Below are 8,374 nucleotides of genomic sequence, written 5' to 3' on the forward strand. Positions count from 1 at the left end.
CCCTGTTTTATTTCAAAGCCATTACCCCTTGTCTTATTGCAACAGGTCCAACTAAAAAACCTGTCCCCATCTTTCTTATAAGCCCATTTAGGTACTGAGTGGCTGCAATAAGATTCTTCCCAGAGTCTTCTCTTCTCCACACTCAACAGCCTCAAGGCTTATCTTCATAGGAGAGCCATTCCATGCCTTTGATCATTTTCATGGTCCTCCCTCCAGATCTGTTCCAACAGATCCATATCTTTCCCATGCAGAGGATCTGGGAGCTGGATGCAGCACTCTGGGTGGGTCTCACCAGAGCAGAGAAGAGCAGCAGAATCCCCTCCCTCACCCTGCTGACCACTCCAGTCTTGATGCAGGGCACAGTGAACTTTCTGGGCTATGAGTGCACATTGCCAGCTCATGTCCAGCCTCTCCTCCACCAGCACCCCCAAACCCTTCTGGGCAGGGCTGCTCTCCATTTGTTCATCCTGTGTTGATAACCAGGCATGGCTCTGACCCAGGTGTACAACCTTGCACTTGGCCTTGTTGAACCTCATGAGGTGCCCAGGAGCCCACTGCTGGAGCTTGTCCAAATTTAGTGCAGGTGCATTCAGTCCCATCATGTCATTGACAGGGGCATTAATGGTCCCAGTCCCAATGCAGACCCCTGAGGGACACCTCTCCTCACTGAATGACAGTGATGTGATTTCCCCAAGCTCAGAGAACGTGTAGGAGGGAACGGATCTGAGCAGTCCAGACAGTGTCTCATCAGTGAAGGCGGATTCTAATAAATTAATAAACACTAATCAGGTTTTCCTCCATCACTCTGCAACACACCTATATCCTTTTCCATTTCTCTTTTCTTGGAGTTAGTAAGTTTTGGGCCTTTCTGTAAATAATTCATAGAGGTCAATTATATTTCTAAAGCTTTTCTAGCCTTATGTTCTGTATATGTTACAGCAGTACCTCAGGAAAAAAAAGCCAAAATTGGAATGCAGCATAGGGGAAGAGGAAAGAGTGCATGCAGTTTACAGGAAGGGTGAATGTAGGACATGCCATGAATAATGGATGCCAAAAGGCATAAACTGAAGAACTGAGACTTGCACAACTCTCCTGGAAAGTTCAGCATTTTCCTTTCTTCCTTTTTACAGCAGTTTTAATAAATACCTCCTGTTCAAATATTCATTAAAATAATTTATTTTTCTTATCTTGAAACCATCTCTTCAAACAGGTACTTTGCAAAACCACAATCTCAGAAAATTTTCCTCCAAGCTGGGAGCCAAGAATCAATAGGGATATTCATTGGAATGTTTCCCATTCAGTGGGCATGCAGCAGGAACAGTGCATATCCTCATTGTTGTTTCTTATTGTCTTATACCTTAACCTCAGCAGATTTATTCTATGTAACTGTAATTGCCAGAAATGTTCTTTCAATGTACTACTACTACACAAAGGCATTTGACCATAAAAGAGCAAGGATGGTAGATTTGTTTAGTCAAAAGCACATTAATTTTCAAATTACCACCTTCTCTGCCATACTGAGAGGAGTGACTTACAGGAAAAGAAGGCCGTTCTGTGCAGGCAGCACCCCAAAATTCTGTGCATTTACCAATTTAAGCAGCCATATTCCTAACGAGTAAAGTGCATCTCTTCTCACCCTATGAGAGCGAACCAGCTCTCCTATCTCATGGTAAGGCACATTATGCCCTGTGGTTAAGTAACAAAGTATTACTTTGTTTGTAATTTCCATTGCTTAAATTCAGGAGCATGGAAGGAGAAATAAACACCACCAAGGGCCAGAATAATCTGCTTAAGGAGGAAAATCCACTAAAATCGGTAGCTAAACTAAGCAATTCTCCCATAATCTCAGCTGCAGAAAGACTCTTGAACCTGCTGTCAGTGGAAAGCAGTTCAGGGATCCTCCCTTTCCATCTGTGCACCCAGCACACCTCAGATGAGCATGACCATGGTGTAGACAAAAGGTGCCACCCCAGTTGCTGCCAGTAGAGCCTGACCTCTCTGGTTTGTTGAGCACCATCACACTGTTGCTGCTGCCTCATCTTTGGGCATGCTGGTGTGCTTAGCCCCAGACCAAACCAGCTCTGCCTTGGTTCACTCCAGGGCTTCTGGTTCAGGGTGCTGTCACAGGGAACAAGGCCAGCAGGTGGGTGAACACCTCCCCTGTTCCAAGCCCTTCTCTAACCTATGGGGAGACAGTTATTTAAAGATCTTGCTCAGTGGCACAAACACAGCAGTCCTCTGACCCACCCACCGGCACCACCACCCCAAGGCAGGAGCTTTGGGATTACATCTGCACAGATGCAGAATTAAGTCTTCCTTAAAAACTTCCTTCTCATGAGTTTCTTGGTGAAAATTTCAACTCTTTTTGGTATATGAGAAAGGTTAACTGCAGCTGACAGTACAATCCTGTTCATCTTGAGTTCTTGGAGTGAATTGAGACACAGGGGAAAGGGTTTTCAGATAAGTTTTTGTTGCTGTTTTTTAATTAACACTCATGTCACCAGCTGTGCTAGTCAGAATTCCTTTTAGTCAGGATAGCTTTTATTGGGACTGATATTGCAAAAGCTGTGTATTTCTAAGAGTTCTAAGATCAGGAGATACAAGATTATAAAAGTCAGTTTTATGGGAGAAGAGCATTTACATGAGCATTTAGAAGTGTTTGGGAAGAGCTTTTCAACATATCAGAACAACATGAAAAGTAAAATTGGTGACAATTTGTTGGTGCACTTTGCATTTTATGATGCGACAGTTTTCAGAGCCGTACTGTTTACATTTCTATTACCATGACAATGCTCTGAAAATTTCTTCAAATCCAAGTGCAGAAAGAGTGGCCTCCCTGGGTCAGAGTACCTCAAAAATCTCTGCAGCTTTTTTATTCTTCTCACGTGGGCATGAACTCTGCTTCTCTGCTGGTGGCTGCTTTCTGTGTCTGATGAACACCCAGACACAGTTCACTTCCACAACTGCACATGAGAAATAGCTCAACCAAACCAGTCTGAGTTTTAATTCCATGTATGTCCCTATTGTCCCTGTCACACTTTAAACAACCATTAAAAAAAAAGGGATGGAGGTACATGGCACTTTGTTCAGTTTCTATAAAGCTCCTATTGACTTTCCTGAGCTCTGGGCCAGTTTTGATCTTATTGTCAATTTGCAGCCATTTTCCACAGCCTCCCCCTCTTGCCTTCAAACTTAGCTGTAGGGAGTGACTTTTCTCTTCTTTGCTTCATCTAAGCATCCAACCCCACCTTATCCCAACACCTTTTCTATTTCTCCAGCAAGAAAATACTGCCCTCATCCAGCCTCTTCAAAGATTCCTGCAGTTTTAGTGAGTAACACTGGTGCAGAGCAGAGGCAGCTTTCCCATTTGAACCAGATTTTCAGACCATGTTCCTCATTACCACTCAACACAAAGGTGTGATTAAAGTTAATTGCAAGCAGTACTGGAAAAAGCATTACTTTTCTCAGTACTGAAAACACCTCATTTCCTCCTGCAGAAGTAGACTCTCTGCTGCCTGCACCTCAACACTTAACTACTTTTAGCATCTGCAGATCAATTAGTCAGATACCTACACAGATTCAATTTCCACCCAAGCACATGTTCAGTTACTCATCAGTGAACATATTTAAAGAGAACACGGCATAGGCTGTGTTCTGTTTAAAAACATGCCAGTTAACTCTCAATTTAACAAGCATTAGATTCAAACTGCTTTCCAATTGTTGGCTCTTATAGAGCTTTCAGACACTGTGAACTTCAGCTGAACAGGTTTGTGTGGGCTTCATCTTGCCTAAGCCTCAGACTCCTTGCATTACTTCTAAAGCTTCAAAGAAACAGCACTAGTTTAAAATAAAGCCCTTCTGTGAGAACAAGCTTGGTATTTAAGAGCAGGCACCTTTTTTTTTTTTCATTGTGTATCTTATTTTTTCTTTTAGTTTGAACAATAGAAAAGAGCCTGTTCAGGTTCCACTTTTTATCCTGTTTGATACCTTGGCCTTCACCAGCACAGATATAATGGGTAGAAACAGTGTAATAGCTTTGAGTGACATTTAAAAGTATTTTTCTGTGAGTATTAGGCAGTTTAAATGCTGGAAGTAGAGGTGGTTCAAAACAAATATTTTCACCTTTCCCCAGAAAATCTTTCCAAATTACAACAAGCGTAAAAGAAATAGGCTCTACAGAAGTGCAACAGGTCCTAAAGGAACAGTTATAACCACCTTCTGAATTTGTAGATAGTATAATCTTTCTCTAACTTTTCCTTAAACTACCAAGTAGAATTGAGGGAATAATTACATCCCAGAAATTTTCAGTGTTGGCACCAGAATGCTAAATTTTACATGACAGCATGAAACTTGTTATAAATTAGCATATTTCCAGCTCCTACTGAGCTTTTCTATGAGATCAGGTAAGCTTAAAAGTAACTGGTTTTCCAGTTTTCCTAAAGAGACCAAAACCACATTTATCATGAATGAATATTGGACATATACAATTCTGTACTTTTCTTTTTCTCATACATCATTCCCATCAGAATTCATCTGAAAAGGTAAATGCTCCAGCACTTCACAGATGCAACGTGCTGCTCACCCACTGAATTGCTCTGTCCAGTGAAGAAAAGCTCAGCTTCCAGCTCTGATCCCATGGGAGGCACCACAGGGTTCAAGAGTCAAAACTTTCAGCAGGGGCAGTGCCAGTGGGATCCCCAGAGAAAACTTAATTTCTCAGACAGGCACAGCTATGCACTTCCAGCTGGGAAGGCATTTGCTGACACAGCCCAGTCTAAATATTTGACTCAATCTACTATGAAATCTACAAAGAAATGGTGCATTAAGGTTTCAGTTTGGCTTTGGAGAGGAGATCAATGACATTCAATCCCAAAATTATTTCTTCCATAACTTCAGAACAACTGCTGAGGTGTTCTGCCACTCAGAAGCAGAAAGCTGAGCCAACCCAGTCAAGCAGATGCCCACTCTGTTCTCTAGGGGGGATTTCATTACCTTCATTAAAGAAACACTTCCCACTGATGCATGATGCAATTACATCTGTTGTATCTAAAGCAGGGGGATGTTCTTTCATCTTCTTCTTGGGTCACTCTCCCCCCCCAAAAAAATTCCCAACCTTAATTCTGCAAAGATAGAAACTTAAGACCAAAGACAGGTAGAAACACATTCTCCAGTGTTCTTTCAAAGGTGTCCCTGTTTGAGGACACTTTAGTTTAAAAAGCATCTTTCACACCTTATGCTGGATATACAGTGACACCTAAAAAACCTTCAGCCAGGAAGGAAGCAGCAATGCTAGGAACAGTACAAGGAAAACCTCCCTTAAAGGAGTAGGAACTCCCATAGACTTTAGGTCAGCAAATTTCAGAGGAGCAAAGAGGAGCATCTGACATAAAATTTGAATCCCATTATCTCTAATGTCCAGTTTCCATTTTAATCTATACCCAGCTGCCTAACCTGTTGAGCAGACACCAAAAAAATCTTAGACAATTTTTACTCAATCTACTGCCCTTTAAGGACGTTATTTAGCTTAATTTCAGGTACTTCACTTGCAGTGGAAAGGTCAAACTCTCATTACTTCTGGTATGTGGAGATTCACACACTTCACTGGAAAAATTTAAGTGAAGTGAAGTAGACATTAGAACAGTTATATGCCTAGTGAGTCTAGGCTTCTGAAATGATGTGTCTCTGATCCAGCCATTGGCAGCAGCAGAAAACACAAATGCTGACTATTCAATAACAGTTAAAACTATCATTTTTCAAGAATTTTGAAAGAAAGTGCTTTATCTGAATGGCCGAGTATTTGGTACAACATCCCCCATAACATCTCAAGAATTTGTAGCTCAAGAACCAACAGCTCGTTGCTTCAGCAGTCACTGAGGCTCCACCATCTGTTTAGACCATCCCAAGACATGAAGCTCCCACCAGCTTTTTGCAGTACCTGAGAGAGAAGCCCAGGAAGATCATGTACCGACACCATTTCAGGTGGCTTTCACTGCATCAGTTTCCACAGATGCAGGTAAAGTTGTGGTATGCAGCAAGTATTACATGGCTCAAAGCTTCAGCTGGGTGTTGCTCTCCTGTGCTCCTGGTTTGGCTCTTCCTTGTGAAACTTCTCCAGCTGCAGAGTGCAGCAGAGCTGTGCTGACAATGGGCTGGTCCTTTTTGGCCTTCCCCCAAAGGGTGTTCAAGTAGGTCAAATTCACCAGCTTTCAGAATGATACAGAGGCATTGCAAAGCACAGATTTCTGATCATCCAAAGCCTCTCATTTGATCTCCTTCATACCTGTGAGCCCTGCCCTGCTGCCCTACACATTTGGATCAATTCCTACAGGTATCTGAAATGCTGCTGCCTTGAGGCACATGCAAAATTAACCTGAGACACCTGAGCAAAATTAGCTGTGGCAGCAGGAAAGTAGTAGATGAGCAGCAGTTTACAGAGTCCCTGAACCAGCAAATTACTGTCTGTTGAGCACTTTGTCCATGATGGATACCACAGCTTCATTAAGAAGCCACATGCTCCAGTCTTGTTTCACAGCACAGGGATCTTCTGCTTGAGCTCTAATTAAACTCACATCAGTCTGCAGCTCAAACAGCTGTGGTAAATAGGGCTCTGCTCAAGTTACCAGGCTTCTGCTAGCTACTGAGGCTCCTCCTCCCTCGTTAAATGCTTAATACTGCCCAGCATTTTTTTTCCCTTATTAAAACATTAGATGAGTAACTGTTCAGAAGATTTGGGTTTCATTACACAGCAAATGCTTAAGAGCCTCAAATAGCTCACCAAAACCTAACTGCACCTTTCTCATAAGCTCCAAATCAATGTTTTACACCTTCTGATAATCCTCTCAGAGCAGCCCCCTACAATAAATTTGAGGGCATCTAACACCATATTGACTTGCAACAGGTGACAAGTAATGAGGAAAAATGCACCATCTTCTTCCTGCAGTGTGACTTTGGGTCCTTCTCTTGTGATGAGAGGAGAATCCAAGCAGGCAGATTGCTATTACACAGATAGTCTGAACAAAAAGACACAGCAAGAAAGTGACACAAGCTGTCCACTTGAAATCACAGTGAGCAGCCCAAAGCTGTTGTGCCATTTACCCTTCCCAGCTCCTGAAATAAATCCAACCTGGAAGAGAGGTTTTACACTTAAGCCATCTCATCAGGGTCTCCCACAATCCTGCCCCATTCTGCCCGATGTTGCCACCCATTCCTGGTGTTTCTCAGCAAGACACACAAATTTCTTCATGACAAGTGCTCCTGTTAAACATGGGAGTCACCAATCCAGGCAGTCTCTCGTCTGTCCACGCCTTCATTCTATGTCACAGATCAAAGCTTCATTGCTTGTGGTCTCCAGACTTCACAGGATCATGAACATCAATGCTGCAGTGCCTGCATCATGCTACACACTTTTTAGCAGATTTCCTGTGTCTTCAAGCAATGACAGAACTTTGTAAGACCTTTACTGGACAAGCAGTAAAACCAGTAATGTGGACAGAATGTGACCCAGATGGTCATGGATGCTTTCCTTTGTTTGCTAGGTCAGGCAGCTTTGTTTCCTTTAATGTTTCCTTTCTTGGCAATTCTAAAATCAATGGAAGCAGTTTAGAGAGCTGCAGAAATAATGCATAAAATTCTGCCCATCCATGGAGATGTTATAGCAGGCTTTTCTGCAGCAATAGTAACATACCAAATGTAAGTCAACAACTCTCAGGCTTCAGTAAAACTGTGCAGGATTTAAAAAATCGTGGTTGCAGATCTTGATCTGCAAGTGGATCTTGTGTAACAGTCAGGCACATTTACTTACTTGAAGATAATATTTAATTAATCCCATGAATATGAGGCAGGTGCTTCTCAAAATTATTTCCAAATCAGCCAATGCACCTTTTTATGATGGAGAATGTAATTTTCTTTGCCATTTTTCTCTGGCAGAGGCAATAGAGATAGATGCTCAGAAAGAGGAGAGCTGTCACTCAGTGTTGTTTGAGCACAAAAGATATTGTGTGCAGGGCTTACTTGACAAAAGGCCAAAGACAAAAGAATGAGGTCAGTATTCAAAGAGCAGAACTTAAACATACAAAGCAAGCTCATTTACTAGACAAGCAATTATTAGACCAATAAGACAAGTTAATGAAGTTCACTGTCCTGTGAGTACACAATTTGCTTCTAAATTTTAAGGTCTGAAGTGAGGACGTGTTTGCTTAGCCCTTTCCCACCTATTGAGCAATGTTTTATACACCTCTGATGCTTTACAAATGAATAAATAATGGTGATAAATCCATCTGAGAAGAAATTAACTCTATCCCAGCTGAAACCAGGACAATGTCATTTCCTGTTCTTGTAAGGGTAGAGAAAACAGGGCAAATAGAGCTTTTTATTC

General features: G+C 42.0%; 1 long non-coding RNA gene across 1 annotated transcript in view; it reads right to left on the reverse strand.

The window, feature by feature from the left end:
- LOC138112630 (uncharacterized) overlaps positions 1-6,542 on the reverse strand; it is a 73,267-nt gene extending 66,725 nt beyond the window's left edge. The window contains exon 1 of the long non-coding RNA XR_011151797.1: positions 5,936-6,542. This is a non-coding gene — a long non-coding RNA (uncharacterized lncRNA). The remainder of the gene's footprint in view (positions 1-5,935) is intronic.
- Positions 6,543-8,374: the final 1,832 nt, after the last annotated feature.

Source organism: Aphelocoma coerulescens, chromosome 6 (assembly GCF_041296385.1).
Source record: "Aphelocoma coerulescens isolate FSJ_1873_10779 chromosome 6, UR_Acoe_1.0, whole genome shotgun sequence".
Classification (NCBI taxonomy): Eukaryota; Metazoa; Chordata; class Aves; order Passeriformes; family Corvidae; genus Aphelocoma; species Aphelocoma coerulescens.